This window comes from Thamnophis sirtalis, unplaced genomic scaffold, assembly GCF_051295495.1.
Source record: "Thamnophis sirtalis isolate CommonGarterSnake01/CBP01778 unplaced genomic scaffold, rThaSir2_p1.2 scaffold_5, whole genome shotgun sequence".
Taxonomy (NCBI): Eukaryota; Metazoa; Chordata; class Lepidosauria; order Squamata; family Natricidae; genus Thamnophis; species Thamnophis sirtalis.
The window spans coordinates 52,416,371-52,443,617 of NW_028261385.1; the positions used below are offsets into that span (position 1 = coordinate 52,416,371).

General features: G+C 38.2%; 1 long non-coding RNA gene across 1 annotated transcript in view; it reads left to right on the plus strand.

Moving 5' to 3' along the window:
* LOC148045367 (uncharacterized) overlaps positions 1-26,536 on the plus strand; it is a 188,606-nt gene extending 162,070 nt beyond the window's left edge. The window contains exon 6 of the long non-coding RNA XR_015696570.1: positions 26,176-26,536. This is a non-coding gene — a long non-coding RNA (uncharacterized LOC148045367). The remainder of the gene's footprint in view (positions 1-26,175) is intronic.
* The last annotated feature ends 711 nt before the right edge of the window (positions 26,537-27,247 follow it).

A 27,247-nucleotide genomic window follows, 5' to 3' on the forward strand; every position in this document is an offset into this window, starting at 1 on the left:
AACAAACATACCAATTATAATTGCACTTAACTATCTCTTGTCCTTTTCCTAAGAAGAAGGTTGAAGGTATATATGCCTCTCTGTGTTGAGGATGGAGTAATAAGGCCAGCTTGTACACCACACTGAGTAGCCCAGGTTATCATTTAACCCCTAACCCGAGAGTCACAGAGGCACATCAAAACTAAGGAGGAACATCAGTAAACTGTAATGGAAAGAACCACCACAAACTTACAAACTTATATTTTCCATGATGGAAGACTATATGGAATGAAACTATCCATTTTTAAGTTAAGGAAATTTAGTTGTTAATCTTCAGTTTGATTTGTTAAACCAGATGCAAGTTTGTTACATCTGCATGTATTAAGTAGATGCTTTGTTTTATTTTGAAGGAATGGACAATAGAGCTAGTGGCTTATCTTATTTCAAATTTTCCAGTCTTCACTTTTTCCACTTATTTTAGCTTTGTTGTGGCTATTTATATTTTTTATTTTTGCAATAAACAATGTCTAGTTATTTTAAAAAAGGAAGGCATTATTATGTTAGTGACAGGATGCAAGAGTACATATACCCAACATCACACAGTAAAGTTATATTTTAAAATTCTAAGTATGACAGTTGACATTATTGTGCTTTCTGCTTCTCTTTAAATAAATAACTGTATTTCTGAATAATTTATGTCTTTTTGTAAATATATATTTTTACCAAGCTTCATGAAATTTGTATTGATATACTTTTCTCTAACAAATCATAAATATTATAAATACTTACCACACCATTTACTTATATTCTATTTTATCTTTGAAATGAAAAAAAAGTATGCATTTGTCATTATTTGCTTGATCATAATGACTTGGAAATATATACTGTATTTTTGGACTATAAGATGCAATCCCCCCAAAAAAGTGGGTGGAAATGTCTGTGAGTGTTATAGAGCAGATATGGGCCTGTTTTTGCCCTCTCGAACCCTCTGCTCATCCAGTTTTTGCGCTCCCCAGTGTCCAGAAGCACTCTGCAGTCCTGAGGAGAGCAAAAATGGGACCCACAGAGACCTCTGGAGGCCAAAAATGGGCCTGTTTTTGCACTGCAGAGTGCTTGTGGAAGCTGGAGAGGGCAAAAATGGGATGCACAGATGGTTCAGAGGGGCCAAAAACAAGCCCATTTTTGGCCTGCAGAGTGTGTCGGGATGCCAGGGAGAGCAAAAATGGAATGCACGGAGGCAAAAAAGTCTTCTTCTTTTCCACCTCTAAACCTAGGTGCATCTTATGGTCTGGTGCATCTCATAGTCCAAAAAAATGCTATACAACATACATATATGTATATCAGTGGTGGGTTTCAAATTTTTTTGGAACCACTTCTGTAGGTGTGGCCTGCTTTGTGAGAGTGGCTTGCCAGTCATGTGACCGGTGGGAGTGGCTTGCTGGCCATGTGACCAGGTGTCAGTGGCTTGCTGGCCATGTGATTGGGTGGGAGTGGCTTGGCAGTCATGTGACTGAATGGGAGTGGCTTGTCAGTCATGTGACCAGGTGGGAGTGGCCAAGACGATGTCACTGAATTCTTTGCCCCAATGGATGATCTACAAAAAGATATAAAAAAGGAAATTTATTATTTTGTGTACTTACTACTTAAATAAGATAAAATAAGTACACAAAACAATACAAGAACTTCTTACAGAAGGAAGATGACTGTCCTTGCCAGCCTTCAATATCACTGACTCCAATGAATGCCTTGCACAAAGAAGAGACACAGAAATGAACTCTTTCATTGTGTGCACTGCATTAGGATGAAACCAGCACACAAAATAATAGAAAAGGAAGATTACTGTCCTTTTGTGTGTTGAAGTAACCCACTGACCATCTTACTCCAATGAATGGCCTGCACAAAGAGAAACAGAAAGGAAGACTTTAATTGCTTGCACTACCATATTAAGGATGAAACAAGCACACAAAGCAATAAAACAGCTACTTACATAGGAAAGATGACTGGCCTAGCGGTCATACTCTGTTGCCTCTTCATCCTGTTAATACTAACTGCAGAAGAAATAAAACAATATTGGACTCGATTGTGGTTGTAAGTTGAGGACTACACTACAGGTAACAGAAGGGACCTCTGTTTTCACCCAACAATGTACAGTCTTTTCAGGAAGGATGTCCCCCAACAAACAGGAAAGATATAGTTTTTCATTTAAGAAGTTAGATCAAGAATGAATGTCATTGGTAGATTCACAGAGCAATACAGATTTCTTTTTTAGAAATTTATTCCTCAGTTCAAAACAGAAATATATAAATTAGGTTCAGTACTTAGGACAGACCAAGTAGCTATTCAAGAGTTAGTGGTGTCATGGTTAGAAGCAATGGTAAAGCAAGATATGGATTTAAAACCAATAATATTTGTTTGGGCATTTCAAAGGGAATACAATACATATTTAATTTATGTTAACAGATGCTGGAATTGTGTTTGCACAACAGTGGAAAAACAAAGATATGAAAATGAATAAATATAAGAATGTGCAAGAATGAATAAATTGACAATTAAAATCAAGAAGGCTTCGAATACTTTTTCACGTGGGATTTGTTTTATCAATTGCCAACTAACAGAAACAGAAATTAGAAATCTAAAAGTATGAAAGAAAACACCAGTTATGTAAGGAAAGGTCACTAAAATGTATGAGGAAATATTATTAGTACTTGATCATTATTAATGTGTAGATAACTGTGGGACATTACACAAACACACACAAACTATGACAGTGCCAGGAAAACACCAAAAAATAATTTTCCCCAAAAAGATTGCAGACGAAACCAGTTTTTTTCCCTAATGCTAAGAACAGGAAAGACAAAGCCACGGGAACAAAAACCATTAAGGCATTGTGTGAAATTATAAAGGACAGTGCCAGAAAGCTCAGAGAACCAGGAATCACAATTACCTAAACAACCAGGTATCACACAGAAACACACAAAATCTGGCAAAGCTGCCTTGGACCAACCTGGCCTGCCCATAGAAAAGCAGCCACTTTGAAACACATAAACCATGCACCAACCTGCACACTTAAAAGCAACATATTGCATCACGAATAAAACATTTGCAAAAGGGATTAACATTTCTTGTAATAAACATATTCTATAAACAATAAATAAATAAAAATTCCCTAAAATATTTTTTTAAAAAGATATTCTATAAATAATACAAAATCCTTAAAAACCATTTAAAAATATTTTATACACAATAATTTAAAATAAAACCATTTTAAAGTATTCTATACACAATAATTTAAAATAAAACTATTTTGAAGTATTCCACACACAATAATTTAAAATAGTCTAAGACAATTAAAAAAAAGATTCTATCAACAATAAATAAAATATTCTTTAAAAAAACATTAAAAGCATAAAAGAAAAAAAAATGTTTCATTTACCAGCAGGCAGAATCAGCAGCTGTCCAATGCGATGGATGCAGCAGGGAGCAGGCAGGCAACGAGTCAGCATGTAAGCTGGACTGAAGGGACCTGGGACAACCAGGGTCAGTTAGGCCTGCTGCCTGGCAGACTTAGCAGGCCAGGTGAGGCTGGGGACTGGGGGGACGGGGGGGCAACAGGAAACCCCCTTTCAGCCATGTGGCTTGTGACTTTTGCATGGGTGGGAGGCTGGCGTATGTCAGGCCAAAAGGGGGTTTCCTGCTACCCCCCCTCCCCAGTCTCCAGCCTTGCCTGGCTGGCTAAGCCTGCCAGGCAACGGGCCTAGCTGACATGGTTGTCCCTTGTCCCTTTTGGCCATGCGGTGTATGCCAGCTCGCGGCTTTCGCAAAGGAAGGACTGAAGGCCTTCCCTCACGAAAGCCTCAAGCTGGCGTACGCTAGCCCCCTGCCGCTGCCGCCCACCACTTTTCAGCTGTGGACTGGCAAATGCTAGCTTCCCACCACCGCTGCACCTCTTTTCGCCATGCAGCATATGCTAGCTCGCGGCTTTCCCTAGCCTTATGCTGCCACCCCTCTCTTTCTCCCACAGGTTGGCATACGCTAGCCTCCCGCCACCCCCCCCAACCTCCCGCCACCCCCACACACTTCATAGAAACAATAAAGAAACAAAACCTACAACCCAGAGACCTACTTGTGAGCTTCAATGTCATATCCTTCTTCACCCATGTGCATATAAAAGAAACCTTGACAGCTATCCAGAACAAACACATCCCCCCTAAACAAATCCTGGACCTGACAACCACTACCTAACCAACACATACTTTATCCATAATGGACAAATATACAAACAGATGGAAGGAGCACCCAGGGATCACCCCTCTCACCCATCATCGCAAACGTATACATGGAACATTTTGAAACTAATGCCTTAGATAAATCTGAACACAAACCCAAACACTGGCTTAGATATGTTGATGGCACTTTCGTGATTTGGCCACACGGGAAAGAAAAACTTGACAACTTCCTCACACATCTCAACAACCTACACCCCAAAATACAATTCACTCTGGAAATAGAAGCAAACAACCAACTTCCCTTTCTGGACATCCTAATCTACAAAAAACCCAATGGGTCCCTAGGACCCACACCAACCGCTACTTAAACGCACAATCCCATCACCACCCTGCACAGATCAACTCTGTAGCCAAGACCCTCATCTCCAGAGACCTCGCTGAAATGGTTCCACCACAAAACCGCGATGCCCTTATCTGCGCCGACATAAGTGCAGAGGCAAATCCGCGGCGACCGAAGCGCTAAGAAAAAAATGACCCTACCGTCACGACAACAGCGCGGCGACAGAAGGGCGTTCTACATGCTTCATTCTTTGCCTCCAAAGGTAGCCCTCCTCCTCCAGCTGACAGCGGCAGCGGGCACGGGGCAAAGCGGGCTGCCCAGCAGCAGCAGCCTGCGGGAAGGGTCCAGCTCAGCCGCAGGGGGCAGCAGGAAGCCCACGGGGGGCCTGAGTAGGGCCGCCGACGCCGGCGGACCCGGCGGATGCGGCAGCGGCAGCGGCTGAGGCTCTCCCGGGGCCAGCGAAGCGGGCTTGCCCGGCAGAGGCAGGCCGCCCTCTTCCTTCCTCAACAACATCTCCTTGGACGGGCGGTGATGATGCGCGGTGATGACGTTGCGGCTTTAGAGACGCAGTTTAATCACCGCTTTTTTGACGAACGCGGTTTTGTCGTGCCACCCACTGAAACGTTGCCAAGAGAATTTCAATCTTACACGGGAAAAGACCTGAATACAACAAGACCAGTGTGTGTGTGTGTGTGTGTGTGTACACATACATACATAGGGATATTATCAGTGCTGTGATGCTGATATAATCAGGATTAGAGTAAAGTGAAATTTTGTGCATATGGTAAATAGCAGGGTTGATTGCCTATACAATGCTTGATAAGATTTTTGAAAAGCCCAAGACCCATTTTTCCAGGAAAATCATTTGGTAATAGTAGTAAAAATGATCAGTGCTTTGGCCATCATAATTTTAGACCAAATTCTGTATGAATTTGTTAAGCTATTACCTTTGAAAAATGAACTCTTTTATAAGCATTTGCTGTTGTACTCCCTCAGCCATCTAAAATTATAGGGTCAGATAAACAATCTCCTGGCTCACTTGAACTTATTGAGCGACAAGGTACCAACCTTGATGGAAAAAAGAAGAAAAGGAGGTTGAGTAAATTTTCTTAATGCCAGTATAAATTAGCTTTATACAACAAGCCTAGGTGCATTCGCAATGGCCTTTTAATTCTGAAAAAGAAATAGGGAATCAAATCAAACCTCCCTTTGATTTTTCAATAAAAATGAGAATCTTGCTTACATCGGGGTATCATTCCTATAGCTGTGACCTCTGCAATTCTGTATTTCATATGCATCGAGCCCTTCAATATTTTAAATCAGGGCTTAGGGCAAGCCAAAACTTAGAAGCCAAAAACCTTATTTATTTTGCAGTCTAATGTAGCTATGTGAGAGATTGTTTTTTAAAAAAGCTAGAAAAAGTAGAACTTATGCATTAACATTTTAATATTTATTGTTCCCTGTTGTTTTTCATATTTGTGACCACTCCTGCTGCTAAGCTGTTCCTTCGGTGTCATTCACAGGATGCTGCCCAATAGAGAGAATAGAAATTGCTGTAGCAGCAGGATAGATTTAGTTGCAATAGGATTACCAGATTTTCTGTAGCACTTCTAGGAGGTTGTTCCGTTCAGATGGGAGGAAAGATAGGAATGATCTGCTTAAGAGAAAATGGCTCCTGTTTAGCTCTTTCCCCACCCACCTCCCTGTATTCATTTTGTGTCTCTGCAGGACAGCGATTCCTTGCTTGTAAACCCTTCCCCCCCACCTCAGTTTTATTTTTGCAGCCCCCAGCTGTCTTGATTCTACTGTTGACAGACACCCAGTTTGAAATTGGAGATTGTTCCAAGCATGGAGTTTATCCTTCATTCTATAATAGGAAAACAACTCAAATAAATCACTCTCTTTATTTTTTTTTCTTATGTTCTAAACTCTCTGGGTGTATTCTGAAAGCTCCAACAATTTCTTAGCTTATTTTAAAATGGAAAGGTTATGAGAAAAAATATACTATGCAATAAACAACAACAACAATGACTTATTCAGATTAAGATTATGCTAATGACCAGAATAACCACTACAAAACTGGAAGAGAAAGAGAAAGAACGGGGAAGTACACCATTTGCATACTGAGATGCTTTTTTGGTTAGTATGGTTAGCTTCCTATTTTTATTGCACAATACTTTTCCATTTTCCCATTTCTACATGGCCATGGAAATGTCTTTGGACAATGTTGGCTACTCAACTAAGAAATGGAGATCAGCACCATGTCAGACATTACCGGACAGGGCAATCTTCATAAAAGGGATATAGGTATCCTTAACTTAAACATGAGTCTCCAGTACAGTGTAATATAGTGGCTAAAAAGAAAAATACTATCTAGGGATACTAATTATTCCACTCTGCAGATCCACTCAGTCTATAGTCAGATCTTAGCCCTCCCTAAGAGCTTCAAGACCTGGCTTTGCCAGATGGCTTGGGGCCCAAGGGTGGAGTATCACACTGGAGGAAATTGATGGACCAATAGCAGATCCCACCTCACCATTTTGTTCCCCCCTCCCCATCTTGATAAACTGGAGTGAATTCAGAGAAGAGCTGCCCAGATTATGAGTAATTTGAAAACCAAGACCTACAAAAAATACTTAAAGGACCTGGAGATGTTTAACCTACAGAAAACAGAACGGGGATGATATATGGAAGCAATAGAGCCAAGGTGGCGCAGTGGTTAAGAGCAGCACTGCAGGCTACTGCTAGATCAGCAGGTCAGCGGTTCAAATCTCACCGGCTCAGGGTTGACTCAGCCTTCCATCCTTCCGAGGTGGGTAAAATGAGGACCCAGATTGTTGGGGGCAATATGCTGACTCTCTGTAAACCGCTTAGAGAGGCCTGAAAGGCCTATGAAGCGGTATATAAGTCTACTGCTATAATCTTCAAATATTGAATAGCATGTTGGCTCAGCAGTTAAGACAATATGCTTGTTGGTTGGAAAGCTGACAGCCTGGGTTTGAAACCTGAGCATTATGTAATGAGGTGAGTCCCTTTCTTGGTCTAGTTCTTGCCCACCCAGCAGTTTGAAAGCATGCAAATGCAAGTAGATAAATAGGTACCACTTTGGTGGAGTGGAAACAACACTCCACAACATCATGCTGGCCATATGACTAGAAAATATTTGTAGACAGTGCTGGTTCACAGCCTTTAAATGGACATGAACTCCATCCCTTCTAGTAGAGTCAAGTCATAGAATAAATGAGTAGAATAAAATCTGAAGGGACTCCTTTCTTTCAAATATATAGTGAGAATAGACTTATTATCTCTTCCCTCAAAGAACTGTGGATTAAACCAGTGGATTAAAACTGTCAAATATGTTTTAGTGGATCCTTTGGTAAGCCTGGGATTGGATTATATGACCACTACAGAATGTTCCAACTCAGTGATTCTATGATTCTGATTTGGCATTTAAATTGAAAAAGAATGGACAAATAGATGTGAGCATTTTTTAAAATATATGTATAAATCAGTAGTGGGTTCCAAATCCCGTTCAAACTGGTATGGTCGGAATGGTCCCGGTGGCATTCACATGGACTCATGCAGCGGGCGCACACATGCATGCTGTGTGTGCATGTGTCTTAGCGCCTCTGCGAGCCTCCACAATTCTCCAGCTACTCAGTGGAGCGTCACACAGGCACTGTTTATGCTGTGCACGTACGTGGAAAAGCCGAAGACTTAAAAGACTGGTAAGGAGCTTGGGTGGGTGGGTGGGCCCTCCGGAGCACTATACCAGAACAGTATCCAATGTTCTGGGCAGGCTCCGGTACACCCATACCGGGGCCTACTGCCTGCAACCCACCACTGGTATAAATACAAAATATATATAACTCAAGACTTCATTGATCTCTCTCTCTTCCAGACCAGAAACTTTTGTAAATGTAACTTTAGCAGAGTATCAATAAGGGAATCCCCTTCTGCCACCAAATGTAGGAAACTCCTCAGTTTCTCAGACAAGAGGAAATCAGTTATCTACAAGAATCAGTCCATTTTGTTCATAGTGCAGCATTGCTGTGCTGGCATGTTCACCTTCACCCATACTATCCCAGTCTTGGCCATCCCTGGAATAATGCAAATTCCTCTTTTAGAGTGCAAAGATTGCATCCCTATTTTCTCATTTCATCTCTCCCCAGTCCTCTTGCCTGTTAGTTTTATTTTCTTGTCTTTAGTTCTTTCACCTTCTTAATAGATGTTCTTTAAAGCCATCTCTGATGGCCTCAAGCAGCTACTCAATTATTTAGGAGACCAATGAAAAAGCAATATATCCCAAAGAGGATGTTCCATGAATTAACCTTGTTGTGTGGAAGGTACTTTTTTACGCTCATTGATAGCTTAAATATGCTTTTCCCAAATCAATTGTTTCTTGCATTTGGACATGGAAAATTGGCTTGATATAATTATAGCATTCATAAGAGGCTGTATTTGCATTTCACTTCATGAAAAATTTTCATATGAAATTACATTTTCTTTTTTATTTTGAGTCACTTTTATTTGTTGATAAACTTTTTTCTGGCTTTGGTGGGCACTGCTACTTTCTTGAAAAACTCAAGAGCACAAGATTAGTTATGGTTCCAATTCATTGGATGAGCCTGTATAATGTGTTTGGTATACTTTAATTTTCTTCAGTTGTAGGTAATTATTTTATCGATAGCCTTCCTTCTGCAGAAGTCACAAATCCCTTACTTCATTTTCTATCTGCAAATATGTGTCTCAGGTTAATCAGTCCTTAACTATAAATTCAGTAGTTTTGACCAAAGTTGGTCAAACTTTGTTAAACAAAACTTCACATGAAATAGTAAGACAAATCTTGAAGATTAGATTCCAAGTTCTTCCAAATTAGCTTCTCAGCTCAAAAATTTACCACACTACATTTTAAAATAGTTTTTAAGATTGTTGTTTAAAAGGTTCTAAGTTACAACATGTATTCTAGAAAACAAAATGCATTTTAAAAATTGGAAATAAATGACAGAAATCAATATTTTTCTATGTTTTTACAGTTTTATTAAACATTGGCAATCAAATTATGGAAAAAAATGTATAAATGGCAGCATCAAATATATTGTACAAATTGACCATAATGCTCTACAGAATGGACTTTACTTCTTCCTTGCCAATTATAATTTCCTTTACCATACATTCTGATTATTGATGATATGGAAAAGCAATACTAGTAAAAAAGACTAATATTTTGGTCTTCAAATGAGCTTTGTTCTGTGTTTTGATGTATTTCTTCATGTTTCAAGTAACATTATTCTAACCATCATCTTCATTTATTTATTTAAATTGCTAGTTCTTCTCGAAAGGAACTTGACTTGCCTGACATAACCTTTTACAGTTTTTAGCATATATTTTGCCACTTCTGGTTCAATGGAAGGAAGATCCCTGATTTTACAGAAAGCAAACTTCCAGATAAATAAAATGGATAACAATGTGAGTCTTCAAACAACAAAGTTTTAATAAAACTTCAATTAACAAAGGTTAGGATTCATAGTTCCAATGGCACATGCTTAAGAGATTTAATATGTGTTGCCATCAACAAAAATAGGCTGTTTGATTTCCCCAGCTTCTGTGATAATCTCCTCAGTGTTTCCTCAGCACTGGAAGGAAACTGTGGAAGAAACAGGTGGGCTTCTTATTCCAGCTGATGAACACCCTGCTTTTCACTTCTGCCCAGTCAGCTGTGGTGAATAGTCTAAGGATTGACAGTGGCTGTTAGAGAAGGAAAGAGCAGCTGAGATAACATTCAGTCTATTTACAAGAAGCTAATTGCATGAAAGGACTAGTTAAAAGATCCACTGTGTTCTCATTCTTGGCTGCCTCTTATTAATTCCCAAATAGCTAGATAATTGTTTAATAAAAGATCCAGTCAGTGTGTAAGGTATGCCATGCAAGTTGGTGGACTATAATGGGAAAAAGAATGACAGCTTGTTACTATATATGGAAGAAAGCTCATCTCCGAAAGAAAACTGAGGGGCACCAAATAATTGTGTTTTGAACAGAAGCATTTATCTTCTGATCCTATATGTACATGTGTACATATAGAGATAATATAAAAGAATAGTTTTGTGAGTGGATAGATTTTCTTCAGATAGAAGGATTGTTTTGTCAGAAGATGGGAATTTGTGGCTCTAGCATATAGTCACAAAGCTATCACTTGCTGCCACTCACCCATAATTTTTCCTCTTCAATTGGAATGACTCCCAGTAATTCAGCAACACAGCCCTTATTATTTAGGGTTCTTCTTCCACAGGGAATTTGTATTGCATTATACTTGTTATTATTAGGGACGCCACGGATCAGTGGCTAAGATGCTCAGTTTGTTGATCAGAAAGGTCGGCAATTCAGCGGTTCAAATCACTAGTGCCATGTAATGCTGTGAGCTCCCATTACTTGTCCCAGCTTCTGCCAACCTAGCAGTTCGAAGCCATGTTAAAAAGCAAGTAGAAAAATAGGAACCATCTTTGGTGGGAAGGTAATAGTGTTCAATGTCCCTTCAGTGTTTAGTCATGCCGATCACATGACCATGGAGATGTCTTCAGACGGTGCTGGCTCTTCGGCTTTGAAACAGAGATGAGCAATGCCCCCTAGAGTTGGAAACAACTAGCACATATGTCTGAACGTAACCTTTATCTTTACCTTATAATTGTTATTACAGGTAGGCCTCACCTTACGACCGATCATTACCAAATGGTAATGACCATTTGAAGTTAAAACAGCATTTTTTATTTAATAACACATCCTCAAGATTATGACTGCCACACCATCCTTGCAGTTAGTTGTGTGTTCACATTTCAGGCACTTTTCAACTGCCTCACATTTATGACCAGTTGCTGTATTTCGTGATAATGCAATCACATTTTGTGATTTTGTTTCCATCTTTTCCATTGGATAAGCTGGATTTGGACTTACGACTACATGATTTGTTTAAAAAATATTGTGCTGTGCTTAATAACCAGGGGGCTTACCTAACAATTGTTGTAAAAATGGTTGTAAAATTGAGACCAGTCACAAGTTGAGTCCACAATAACTTGTGACCCAAATTCTGGGGTGATGTTTGGTCATAAGTTGAGGAATATCTGTAATAAAACATCTGCTGTCAATTATTTTTGCTCTGGTATCTTGGGTTACACATGAATATGCATATACATATGCATAAGTGTTATGTCAAAGCACCTGGTATGCCCAAATATGGGAGGGAGCATACTGCTTCCTTTTTGCCTTTCAGGTCCACCCTAGGAACCTTCCAGGCAGAAAACCATTTTTGCGTTGTATTTGTGCTGATAAATAAATAAAGGGAGACTAGTATAGATCTATTTCAAACTATTTAGCTTTCATCACCTAGCCATACCATTACTGGGATTCAAACCTGGGCTGCTTTTACATATTAGGCAGTTGTATTAGTCTCTAAGCCACAAGCTCTTTGGGCATACCAGGTGCTTTGACATAACATTTAATTATTTCCTTGGCTCAGCTGATAAGGGAGGAGAGCTTGTGACTTAGAGGCTAATACAACTGCCTAATATGTAAAAACAGCCCAAGTTTGAATCCCCGTATGGCTAGCTGATAAGAGCTAAATAGTTTGAAATAGATCTATACTAGTCTCCCTTTATTTAGTTATCAGTACAAATGCAATACATATACATATACATATACATATACATATACATATACATATACATATACATATACATATACATATACATATACATATACATATACATATACATATACATATACATATACATATACATATACATATACATATACATATACATATACATATACATATACATATACATATACATTTACATATACATATACATATACATATACATATACATATACATATACATATACATATACATATACATATACATATACATATACATATACATATACATATACATATACATATACATATACAGTAGTGGGATTCAAAAAAATTTACTACCGGTTCTGTGGTTCTCCATTCCCGCCCACTCCAGGGAAGGTTATTGCAAAATCCCCATTTCCTCCCAATCAACTGGGACTTGGGTAGCAGAGAATAGATGGGGCGGGGCCAGTCAGAGGTGGTATTTACCGGTTCCCTGAACTACTAAAAATTTCCGCTACTGGTTCTCCAGAACTGGTCAGAACCTGCTGAATACTACCTCTGTACATATACATACACATACATACATAGTCACACAAACACACACACACACACACACACACACACACACACACACACACAGAGTATATCTGTGTATGTATGTTTGTGTGTGTTGTCATTTTTGCAAAGCCTTTAGTTAGTCCTTAACATTTCAGTAAGGCAGCAGTTGAAAAATCTTAATCTTAATCCTAATATTTTTTTGGTGGGGGGGAGGGGCGCATTCAGAAAAAAACAATAGTGGCAGTGAAATGGAATTTTAAAAAATCCAAACATCATGTTATAAATCAGCAGGGAGCAAAGACAAAAGGAAAAAGGATTCATCAAACTTTATTTATTCAGTTTTTGTTGCCTTCAAGACAGTCTTGACTCCTGGCAACTGCTTGACTAATCCCTGCTGTTTTCTTGGCAAGATTTTAAAAGTGGTTTGCCTTTGCCTCCTTCCAAAGGTTGAGAGTAAATGAATATCCCAAGGTCACCCAGCTGCCTTCATGCCAAAAGTCTAAGGACTAAAACTTCCAGTTTCTAGCCTGATGCCTTGAATCCTACATCAAGCTGTCACTCAACTAGCTTTATTGGGAAGATTAATATGTTTTATTCTATTGTATATGTTTTAGCATTATATATAGAGTCTGTGTTCTGGCCCAGCTCCCCAGACATGATAAACCCTGTGTAATTAAATCAATGATTCATTTATTCGGAGCACCAGCAACCTGGGTAAAAAGTTTCTCTCTCATCACAAGCTGACAAGTCTGTCTGGCATCTATTCATCTCCACCAACTGCCTTTTATCCCCAGAGCTAGGGTAGGGCTTTGCAAGTAGCGGTGGCTATTCTGTTCCAAGGATCAGCCCACAGATTTCCACTGTTCTCCTCTCCTCTGCCTAGTGTGCATCCACACGTTAGGCACTGGACCCAGAAGTTCCTCCTCTGTCTCATCAGCCACCTCTAGACCTGGGGCCTGTTGACTCTCCATCTGAGGGCTGATAGACAGCCCAGGTTCTCCCTCTGTCTCTCTCTCTCTGGCAGCCTCATTCCCTCTTCCCTCTCAGAGCTCTCAGGTTGCCTTGATGCTGGCCCTGACACCCATGCCACCTCCTCATCTGATTTGGCTGCTGGAGAGGCTGGCAGAAAATAGGGCACAACAGGCTGGAACAATTTATGAGATAAATAAGATAATTACTGGAAAAAGAAGCCTGCTTTACTGAGTGTTATAAAAGAGAAAACAGATATTAAGCAACTTAGAGACTCACTCAGAAGCCTTAGCAATTTACAAATTACTTTGATTTGTAACTAGCTGACTAACTACACTCAATGTGTAGTCCTCAATCAAACTGCATGTACATGGAGGGAAATATGCAGTGGAGTACTCCAAGGCTCTGTTTTAGGCCCAATACTCTTCTACAACTTCATCAATTATTTGGAAAAGGGCATAGATGGGGAACTCATCAAATTTGCAGATGACACCAAGCTGGCAGAATAGCCAACACTCTAGAAGATAGGGTTAAGATACAGAAGGATCTTGACAGACCTGAACATTGGACTAACAAAATAAAATTCAATGATGAAAAAAGTAAGGTTCTAGATTTAGGCTAGAAAAACAAAAGGCACAGGTACAGTATAAGTGGTATCTTGCTCAACAGTAGTAACTGTGAGAGGGATCTTGGAGTCCTAGTGGACAACCATTTAAATATGAGCCAGCAGTACAGCAGCTGCCATAAAAGCCAACACAGTTCTAGGCTGCATAAATAGAGGAATAGAATCAACATCACGTTAAGTGTTAATATCACTTTATAATGCCTTGGTAAGGCCACACTTGGAATACTGCATTCAGTTTTAGTTGCCATGATGTAAAAAAGATATTAAGACTCTAGAAAGAGTCCAGAGAAGAGCAACAAATATGATTAAGGAACTGGTGGCTAAAACATATGAAGAGTGGTTGTAGGAACTGGGTATATCTAGTTTAATGAAAAGAAGGACTAGGGGAGACATGATAGCGGTGTTCCAATATCTCAGGGTTGCCACAAAGAAGAGGGAATCAAGCTATTTTCCAAGGCACCTGAAGGTAGGACAAGAAACAATGGGTGGAAACTAATCAAGGAGAGAAGCAACTTAGAACGAAGGAGAGATTTCCTGACAGTTAGAACAATTAATCAGTAGAACACCTTGCCTCCAGAAGTTGTAAATGCTCCAACCCTGGAAGTTTTTAAGAAGATATTGGATAATCATTTGTCTGAAGTAGTGTAGGGTTTCCTGCCTAAGTAGCAGGTTGCACTAAAGACTTCCAAGGTTCCTTCCAACTCTGTTATTCTATTTTAATCTACCTTTGTACAACAGGTAAAATGTATGGCCATGCAATCCTGGAAGCATTGTTGATTGCATAACATTTCATATTTCATAAATGCAAGCAAAAAGGAGAGTCCATCACAATGTATTCCAGGGGTGTCAAATTCAATTTCATTGAGGGCCACATCAGGGTTGTAAATTTGACCATAGGGTGGTGGTGGTTGGCGGGGGTGGTGGTGGCCAGCTTGACATCACTTGTCAAGGTTCCATTTTTGGCCTCTGGTCCATAGCCTTTCCATGCCACAAGGTACTGAAACTGGCCCCGCAACCTGGGGTACCTTGAATGTTGTTCATTCTGTACTGTGCCTCCCATGAGGGGCTACTGGTCCTGACAGCAGTGGAGTCAGCTGATGTGGACTGTGGGCCAATACTGGTACTAGCAATGACCCATGGAAGACTGGGTGAATCCACATTGTCCGAGGAAGGGATAATCTAAATGCCACAGAATTCATCACTGCTTCAACTAGAAATGGTCTCAAGTAGCGGTGGTCAAGTTTTTTTGATGGTAAGACCATCAGCAGGTACCACATGGAAAGCCAAACCCGATCACCAACCACTAATGGAGGGCCGTCTTGATGTTGCCGATCTGCGAATCATTCCAACTCATCTTCTTCCACAGATTCAGGCTCTGATGCGGGCATGGCAATCTGCAAGCAAACAACTAAGCTCAGAGAAGACTAAGAATTCCACAACCCTGACCTGTATATATTCTTTTCTTCTAATAGAATAGTAGAACTATAGGACAGAAGCATCAAGATATCAGGTTATTAAAAACTCTGGAAACATAAAATGAGTGTATTACAATAATGAAATGAAAGCCACCATATGGAGGAGTTATTAAGAGATTTACTATGAAGATAAAGACACTAGAGGGATGTCATATTAAACCACAGATTTTAAAAAATCATATGTCAAAGAATACATTCCACCAATAGGTCATGAATTCTTGGAAAAAGGACATCGTCTGGGATAGATGTAGCCTCAGTGATGACCTTTGGATTTGTCTGATCTGTTAGGATACCGCAAAAACTAGAAAGAAATATTTCTGCAATTATCTTTTGGAAGTAATTTCTACTATTAATTAAGGTTTCTAAATGTATAAGGATTTCCCAACAATTCAACAGTTAATTTGCCAGCACAAGCATCCTTCTTAAGACTGTATAAATAACAAGATTATGTTAAGCACAATAATGACACCTATCCTTTCCACCTCAATCTGAGATGATAGAAATATTTGCACTTACATAATTATATTTGTTTAATGTATTGTAACCTTCCATGAGATTAGAAACTGACTCCTATTACAAAGGATTTTAAGTATATTCAGCTAAATATAGTTGTATTCTTAAAACAGGCTTCTCTAATCAAGCAGGATAAGATGTATTAACTATACCAAAAATTCAATCTCATATTTATTTTCTTGTCAATTGCTTAAGAAAACCTCAAATATAGATTCAATACTTCAACTCAGTTTATAATTTATATTTCTATGTATTTACTGTTCTACTACTTATGAAAAATGCTGCAAAGCTAAATTCAAAGTTGTTTTTGTTCAAGAAAGTTTACAAAACAATTCATTTTTTTGCACAATTTCTTCAAATCCACTTTTATTGGGTGAATATATATTGGAATGTATCTTAAAAATTATCCCCCCCCCAGGTGTTATGTATTAAAGAAAAAGTGATGGCATAAAAATATGTAAGTTTTGTTTGTATTTGAATTGATCGATATGAATGACTCCTCTATCATGAAAATTCCACATCAAGACTCCTGATATATTGTTGAGAATATATTTTGAATTAAGAAGTATCTTTCAGAAGATTCAGTCAATCTATCATCAGTTTTAATCAGCTGTAGTCTATCAAAGTAGAAAAATTGAATATATGTTAGTTTTTAGAAACGTCTGCTATGAAATGAACCTTCTTATGACTTCAGGGACTGTAATTGTCTTCGCTATAATATTGTTTTCTTCTAGGATACTTTGCAACTTCCCAGTCTAGAGTATTGACTTGATTGTCTCCTGTTAAGTATTAATGACTTGGGATTCTACTTAGCTTCTTATCCCAGATAAGGTGCTAGCACCTGTTGAGAATGTTAATCTTAATTATGACTATGATGGTCCTCTTTATTTAAGGTTTTTTTCTCTGCTTCTAATCCATGTATTCACTGTAAAATTCCTCTTCAGTGGAAAAGGAGCTTCTATGTGTCTATATAGATTTCGCTTGCTTTATGATAGATTTATGTTCTGTCCTAAAATACATCTTCTATTAGAATATGTTTATTTACAAATTTACTTACATTTACAAATGTATTTGTATTCTGTTTTGTGTTGTGGCCTACTGAGAATCACTCAGGGATCAGAAGTGCTAAGGTCAAATCAACCACAACAACAATGTGAATCCACCTAAAATGTATCAGTGGGGGGGAAAAAGGAGGCTATGGAGCATGGCATAGAATTTTGTAACCCAAAATGCATTGAGAAACATGCTTGTAAACTTTTTATTTATTACGCAAACAAATTTCCTTCCTTGCCTGGGGCTTTATGTTTAGTGAAAATATTTTGTTCATCTGTTCTCCAGCTAGACTTCCACTGCATGTGGTTATCATGTCAGATAAGCCATAAGAAGTAGAATGCATGGTAGTACTGCACAATTTATTCTCAGTATACAGTAGACTTGTCCAATTTAAAAGCTCAGTCTTAGGCTGAGGTTCCCTCACCAACTTCAGTACAATATAATAGGTCCAATTTTGTTTCCACTGTTGGAAAGGCCCTCTTTCTTTTCATTTTTGGTTAGGGGTTTTGACAAGATGCTGATGGAGATTTTGACCTAACAGTAACAGTAAAAGCTACTGTAGATATGGAAGTAATTGTGAAACACAACTAGAACAACTGCATAATGTGATGGTAAATGAGTAACGGTAGAAAGGGGCTTTGTCAAGAAAAGATTCAAACAGTTTCAGTGGGTAGAAGTCTTGGTATATTTCCAGACGTTTAGTGGGGAATTGATTGTGCTGGCAAAATCACATTTTTTAAAAAAAAGCAGATAGCAAATTCTTGAATAAAACTGATCTCTTGCATAATGACAAATTTGCACAAAATGGGAAACTTGCACATGCGTGCTTACAGTCTTATCCAAAAAACCTGAAGCAAAAAATTTCTGACAAACCTTTTCATGTATAGCTGTACTTCTACTTGCTTGTATTTCTAAAGAACTGTATATCATAAATATTCATGGAACAAAAGATATGTCCTGAAAATAAATGTTAAGACTTTGTCTTATTATCCCTCCCTAGTTTTAATAAAGATACATATTTTTTCATAACTTTTCTCTTTTCTTATTGGACTGTGAGCATTATTTTCTTGTTATTGTGGCCTTTATTTCTTTAAATGTTCTGCTTTATTCCTGAGGCAGCCAGGAGCATTCATCCTGTTCTATTTATATTTATGTGAACAAAATACCTATTTTATTTAGGTGGGTAGAGGAGCAATAAATAAATAAAGTGCCACTGCAAATACAATCCTGTTAAGCTGAGAAACACGAAAGCTCTTTACAATCTACTTCACAGTAAGAAAAATCAGTATTAAACAGGAGTGTATTCTATTTTCAGCACAATCTCAATTTTAAATTACAATGAAAAAATATCAGTTAAAATTAAAACAATTTCTTCAGGATTTTTCTCTTATCTAGCAAAAGGCAATATGCTGCAGTCCATATAACCTGGATTGTTTGTTTTGCTTCCTCTCTGACAGATGCTGAAAAGTGGGATGTAAATGAAAGAAGGGAGTAATTATTTTTATGTCTTAGAATCCATATGGCATCATTTGGCCTGGAAACAAAATGGTAAGAGACGATCAAGCAGGAAAATAATTGTTCATGTTTAGGAGCGAATAAGTGTAGAATGTTCAGGGGTAAGTTCCGGCACAAAACAAATAAAAATTGTTCTGCGCATGTGCAGAAGCAAAAAACAAGATGGCGGGACCTATGGTGCCATCCAGAGAACTGGTTCTGGGGGCATGGCAGGCCTAAGTCATTGCCAGTTCCAGTGACCCAGGCCACCAAACCACTATCTGTTCGGCCTAATGGGTGGAAACTGGTAGGAACCCACCACTGAGCATGTTGTGCCTAAATCTTTGGAACCATCTAATTTAACTTTGCAACTTTGCAACTTTAATAAGATTTGTATGCCGCCCACTCCCTAGGGACTCTGGGTGGCTCACAACAAAAGTAAAAACATAAAATATTAAAAATACAATTATTTAAAATAAGATATCATCCATTCAATCAAATGGGGCTGGATTTTAATCAACAGCCCCAGGCCTGCCACAACAGCCAGGTCTTGGTCATTTTACCGAAGGCTGGGAGAGTGGTAAGGGTCCGGATCTCACGGGTAGCTCGTTCCATAAGGCCGGTGCAGCAACAGAGAAGGCCCTCCCTTGGGGAGCCGCCATTCGGCATTGTCCGGTCGACGGCACCCGGAGGAGGCCCAACCTGTGCGATCTTATTGGTCGTTGGGAGGTGAATGGCAGGAGGCGGTCTTCTATGTCACAAAATTAAGAGATGTTACCCTCTCATGACTTCAAAAAATCCTGATTGATTTCTAAGAATCTGTAGATATTCCATAATCAACCAAATATTCATGCTTATTTATTTATATTGCAGATTGTTCAGCTAATAATGGTAGACCAATGACCTCCACCAAAACCACTAGTTCTGTGGAAAACAACGAGATAAGGAAGAAAGGATAAGCTTATTGCCTATTTTGTCTATATTAAGCATTTGATAGTTTTTGACCACCTCTCATAAAAATATGAGCATTGACCCATGGCAGGAGGATTTAAGGCTATGTTTATGCCCAGGTAGCCAAGTAATTGACTAATTAACTCTCTCTTGAGATCATTACCATTTCTTTTCATGAAAACTAAAAATTAATCTTGCAGAAAAGCGCTTAAGGACATCTTGCAAAACCTTGAATAATTTCTTCTTAAGGCATTTAGCAACAGCCAATCACTATGAGGGGTTTAAGCGCCAAGCATTCTGTCTTCTCTTCCGTGTTCATCACTTTACTGAAAACATATTGAGCAGTTTGCAAGAATGAACCTGTATTAAATAAGAATCTAGTTTTCTCACTGTACATTGATTAATCAATTTAATTATCAATGTGGCAATTTACATCACAACTCTCCTGGAAGATGTTGTATTTTGTCAGTGAATATGTATACCATCGAAAGCATAAATTGGACTTCAACTTGATGAAAAATATCTATTTGTTCATCTTCAAGTTATATGTATTGTAGAATTTATTATGTACTAACTCTTTTTTTGCCATAAAGCACCAAAAACTCCTGTAGGTGTGGCCTGCTTTGTGGGAGTGGCTTTCTGGCCATGTGACCAAGTGGGCATGGCCAACTTATAAAATGTGGTGAAACTCACTTAACCACACTCTTGCTTAGCAATCAAAATGTTGGCTCAGAAACTCTGGCATTTGAAGCACACAAGTCTTAAAGCTGTCAAGTGTTCAAACTTGACAACTTTAAGACTTGTGGACTTCAACTCCCAGAATTCCTCCTCCAGTCATGTTGGCTCAGGAACTCTGCCATTTAAGTGTGCAAGTCTTAAAGCTGTCAAGTTACAAGACCCTTGCATCCCTAACCCTTTAGGGAAAAAAACCCAGGGGTGTTCAAACTTGACAACTTTAAGACTTGTGGACTTCAACTCCCAGAATTCCTCCTCTCGTTCTTCATCTTGATGATGTGCGGACGGGCGGGGAGAGGAAGCTGGAACCGGTTCTAAACAGCACTGTAGATTTGTGGAACCTTTTCTATAGAAGAGGTTAGAATTGGCAGGAACCCACCCCTGATATGATGCTCCTTTGTCAGCCTGGAATTAAGTATGGTACTGTAGTGGAGTATGTATCTGCAAGAGCAGACGGAGAGAATTTTGGTAACATAGAGCTTTCCCAGAAAATGGGCCCTATTAAGAGACTGCACTCCTGAGTTGAAGTGGGGAGGGGAGCAGGGATTCAGGGTATCTACACCTTACAATTTCCCAGAATATATCTCTAGATAAAAAAGATATAGCTTTAATTTAGAAGATTCTGCCCATTACATGTAAGCAAATGAAGGATTAAACTCAATTACATATTATTGTCTCATCTGTGGACTTGGGCCTGAGAGGTACCTTCAGTTCCTAGATAACTCCCTCAGTGTTTCAAATTCAGAGGCCTAGAGTTTGGGTACTTTCATGAACAGAGGAAATTAAGTATTTTCACAAAGTATACTTATTAGTACTAGAATAGAGCATTTTGAAAATTTTTACATAGGTCTAAGCCGATTTTGTCCTAGACAAATAATGTTTAAAACATTAATAAAATGAATATTTGTAATGATAGACATGTCTGGATGGTCCCCTGGCCTTCTATAATTTATTTAAAGAGAGAGCAAGAAAAATGTTGTAAGAAGCAAGACACTCCTGCAAGTGCAGGTATCAAACAATATCATATATCTGAAGTATGATTTAAAATTAAGCATCCCTTATCTGATTGGAGCTCAGTTGATCAGATATATCTAGCTGGCCCTTCAAGAATGTGAAGCATATCTCAGCAGCTACTGTTTCAAGGACCCAGAGAAGCTGTTCTTTTGAGGTATAAAGAAGGAACACACTGGAAGGGTTCAACTCCCCAAAAAATACTTTCTTGGCATTGTAAGTGTAAATCTTGTTTAGTGGAAGGTTCCAACTAACATCTGTTCACCTAGTGATGAGGTCAAACCTTGTGTGTGTCCAGATCTTGAAGGAGACCTGGCTCAAATAGTTTCCTGGAATAAACAAACACTTGTCAGGAAGAGGAAATCTTAGAGCTGGACACCCAGCTGTTGTTGTTTTCTGTAGAGACTCAGCTAGAGATGGAAAAAAGATCTCAAAATGAGAATTTTCCCCCTTCTTTTACTACCCGCCCAAAGTCAGGTTTAATACTATGTCTACTCTCCAATGGTTAGATCAGAGAGGCTACTGAGTCTCTGACTTGCACAGAAGAGACGTGTGCAGAAGAAATATTCTGGTTCTGATTGTCTTCTCAGTTCTGATAGTCTTACTTTCAAAGTGATCAATAGCAATAGCAATAGCAATAGCAATAGCAATAGCAATAGCAATAGCAATAGCAGTAGACTTATATACCGCTTCATAGGCCTTTCAGGCCTCTTTAAGCGGTTTACAGAGAGTCAGCATATTGCCCCCAACAATCTGGGTCCTCATTTTACCCACCTCGGAAGGATGGAAGGCTGAGTCAACCCTGAGCCGGTGAGATTTGAACCGCTGACCTGCTGATCTAGCAGTAGCCTGCAGTGCTGCATTTTAACCACTGCGCCACCTTGGCTCTTGGCTCCACCTTGATCAATACTAAATAGATTTGCAATCCAATCAGACTTTCATCAGGATAGTTATGCGTTTGCTCAATCTCCCCACACCAGATTTAATTATTGTAACCAGCATTTCCTTAATCCTGAGCACATATCTCATCTGCAAATGGCAATTGTAAGAAGAGGGCAGTGGTGGGTTCTGGCTCCCGTTGCAACCGGTATGGTGCAACAGGGCTGGGCATCTACCACATGCACACACGCAGCACACGCATGCAGTACCCACCATACGTGATGCTCCAGCTGCTCGCAGAGCGTCTCGCAGGTGCTGTACGCCCTGTGCATGTGTGCAAATGCCCCAGTTGGCTCAAATAGAGGTAAGGAGAGCGGGCGGGCAGGTGGGCCCTACAGAGCACCATATTGGAATGGTACCTGGTGCTCCCAGCATGCACCAGTATGCTCATACCAGGGCGTACGGGTCATATCCCACCATTGGAAAAGAGTAGCAGGATTCCTGATTAGGATTTCTTATGTATCTTCTTCAAATGTTGCCAAATTGTACAAATTCAGTTTGCAGAGGTTCATAATATTTCTAAATCACAGCAGACAAAATTAGTATTTTCTATAGCTTATTTTATATGAAAAAAACAATGGCAACTTAATTTGGTGACCTAATTTGTCTTAATGATCTTAAAGTGGAAATCAACATAAAACAAGGTGTACTATAAGGTGATGGACCAAGGAAGTTATAGATCCCACTTGATTAAAAAGCATCCCCAAAACAGATCTAAAACAAGATGAATTGATGACATCAGCAATTGTTGTGGGCCCAATTGGCAAAAGAAAGCTCGGGACCATATTGGTTGGAAACATGCGGAAGAGGCCTTCATTCTGCAGTGGATACACAATGGCTAAAATAATGAAATGATGACATCTTATTTCTGCCATGTAATAGTATCTAGAATTTTTAACCTAGATCTCATCATCTTATGTGAAGATTTTTCTTCCTATAACATGTAAAATGCTGTAATGTTGGGATTTCTAGATCTAGGGTTGCTCACAATTGGCTGACTATATAGTGGTATTTTGATCAAATTGCACAATTTATTATGTGAAGTGATGATACACTATGGACAGTTATCTATATCATCTACCTGGATAGTTATTTTCCCAGATAATAATTTAGTTATAGCGTATTAATTATACCACTGTCTGAAAAAGAAGAATCCTAATTATGTGTACCCAGATCAGTAGAATTTATTCCCTAATACATGGGTATTATTGCAGTGTACACTATAGTAAATTTACAATTTGGAAACAGGGAGATTAGTTTAGGACTGTCATCCTTACTTAGTATCAAATATACAGGCTGCATAAATCAGCCGACATTTATTTAAGATTTTCAGCCTTAAATTGGGCACCTATGTATTTGCACTTATAAGGGCATCAGTTAGGACTTAGTTAGGACTACCAAGTATGGGCTGTAAAATTCCTATTGACTAGGATTGGCAGCAACTCAGATCTCACAGTCCTATTCTTCATGGAGGATGGTTTTGCCAAGGCAGTTAAGGGATGCAAATTCATCAGAAAGGTTTCCTTAGCCTAAAGATAGACAAATCATTTCGTCAAACCAAAATACAACATGCATTAGAGAAGGGAAGGGCAGATTTGTGAAAAAGATGCAGCAATATTTGCTCAGTCTTCTTAACATCACAGCTGTGTGTCTCTGAGGGCTTTGAGAATGCAATTATTGAAAATGTCAAGCAAATCTAAAAAAGATGATAGCAACCAAGATATCTGAGGAATCTGTTCCACATGAGAAGCTGTCTTTATAATCTTCTATTACTGGCTATGTAGAACATTCATAGAAGACCTTGAGATATAAAAAGAAAAGAATATATATATATTATATATATATATATATATATATATATATATATATATATATATATATATATATATATATATATATATATATATATATATATATATATATATATATATGTTGTGTGTGTGTGTGTGTGTGTGTGTGTGTGTGTGTGTGTGTGTGTGTATTTGGGCATACCAGGGGTTGTGACTTTAAATATCTATCTATCTATCTATCTATCTATCTATCTATCTATCTATCTATCTATCTATCTATCTATCTATCTTTCTATCTATCTGCATTATTACTTGTCCAATAAAAAGAGTTGATGAAAACAGGGCACAGAGTCTTGACTTTTTCCCCATTAGGGCTTAGGGTGGAGAAAGAATGTAATGCTTAACCAAAGAAGAAATCCAAAGAATATTATTCAAGTGTCCATGCAGAAGAAGTTTTTTAAATTTGCAAAATAGATTTCCCCAGATTTAAATGATGCTCCTAACTGCATCTACTTTGCTCTCAATACAAACACTCACAAAAAAAGCTAGCACAAAAAAGAGAACCATTCTATGTGTATGCATGAATACAAGATTATGCATATGTATGGCTGCTGCATCATGCACAGAATGCTTGTTCTACCACCTGCATATGTTACATGGCAGATTTGACCATTGAAGTAGAAGAAATACTCCAAACATAATTTTAACAGCTCTTTTGATTCTCCTTTCCCAAATCAAACACTTAAAAGATTCACAGGTACCCGCCTAGTCTTCTAACCTTCTTTTGCACCCAAGGCTTTTGATTTTAATTTCTGATACTTTCTAAACCTTATGGAGCTAAATGAATAAATAGGTTCATGTGGAATGAACTCCATGGTCGCTGTCTGACCCTAGAGATTTTGGACAAGGTTGGTAATAGCTGGCAAGAACAGTGAGGCAAGAAATAATATAGTGAAAATGAAATGCAAGACCATCACATTTTATCTGAGTAGTGGAATCTGTTTCGCACATAATTAACAGAATCAAAGGCAGTGTTTTTTATCCATTGTGCTATTTGTAGCCTTGTTGAAATCTGTAGTCTTTAAAATTAGAATATTAATGCACAATTCTGTATTGTAAAGATACCATACAGCAGCATGGCTTAGAACTGGCTCAGAACTTCGAAAGCAGTTCTGAAGTGCTTTTGAGAAAGAAGCAGATTGACATATTTTGTCAAGATGTAAGAAAGAGCAGCAAATGAGCAAAAAGCAATGACAATTTTGGATGTTTGCACTGACTGTTCGTAAGTCATTTGGATAATTTATTCAACTTTGGAAGACAGTTGGGAATTAGTCTCTTACAAATGTTTTGAGAAATGCCTCCAGTCAAGTATGCTCTTAACATGAAAAGCAAAAGTGAAGGAATTTCCAAAGTATATTTCAGCCATTCATCAAAATTAAGGTTCATGAATAGCTTACATCAACGAGACAGGAAGTGAAAAATACCTTTAACATGATCTCTTTTTCAAGTTTCTAACCAAACGTACAGGAGAAAATGTAAGATTTACCTTTAATGAATTTGAAATACAACAAAAATTCTATAAATAGTCAATACATTATTATAATTCCAAAGTATAAAGCAGTAGCAGATTTTGCCATTGAAGTAGAAGAAATACTTGAAACAAAATTGTATCTATCAGGTATCTGAACATAACATTTCTCATTCTATCCTAAATTCTATATATACAGAATGTTGACTGAAAATATATTGGTGAAAGAAAAATTATGAAACCAACAAGCAACATAATTTCCCCACGAGTCTGACACTAATATTCTTTTGAGTGCTCTGTCTTTCATTGTAGAATGTTTTTTTTCAGTGGTCTCCAATGTATTTCTCTTTCCATAGATGAAGAAAATACATCATGAAGAAGCTCTTCCCACTGGACTTTTCCAGCTGAAGAAGCATAGCAGCATTTTCTCTCTTCTTATTATTCTCTAACACCTAACTATTATAATATCACAAGAATTTTAAATGAATTATAGATTACCCCGACAATGGTGTATAAAAATGCAAGACTTTTTATAAGAGAAGAAAAATGTCTGTACGTGTGTGTGTGAGAGAGAAAATGGCAAACTGGAACAATAATTCTTTTTCTTTTGCTCTCTACTTCTATTCCTAATGCCATTGTAAATCTATCTGTATCCCTACTTCTGTGGCCTTTTTGTATCTTTTGAGAATCTGGTGGAACAAGAATCTTTCTCAGAAAATGTATTAAAATACATACAGTAATGTAGTGAAAATAAAATGGAGGATGTTTATTACATGTTGAATACATGCATTAAAACTACAACTAAAAACCATATCTTCGCTGAATTAAAAAAAAAATCCCAATGCAACGCAAAAATGGTTTTGTGCCTGGAAGGCTCCTAGGGTGGAGCTGAAAGGCAAAGGAAAGCAGTATGCTCCCTCCCATATTTGGGCATACCAGATGCTTTGACATAACACTTAATCATTTATTCGGCTCAGCTGATAAGTGGGGAGAGCTTGTGGCTTAGAGGCTAACACAACTGTCTAACATGTAATAACAGCCCAGGGTTAAATCCCAGTAAGGGTATGTCTAAGTGATGTGAACTAAATAGCTTAAAATAGCTCTCCCTTTATTTATTTATCAGCACAATTTATATATATATATATATATATATATATATATATATATATATATATATATATATATATATATATATATATATATATATATATATATATAATTAAATTATATCATATATAAGAACAGTACAATGGCATCACCCTCCTCCCTTACATCAAATGTACAACAGATAAAATCAACAGCAAAATTATCCACAAACACAATATCAAGACAGCCTTCAACACTGACCAAAAAATAGCCAACATTTTAAGAAACCCCAAAGACAAGATGCAGCTAGAAAACCAAGGAGTCTATGAAATACCAAGCAAA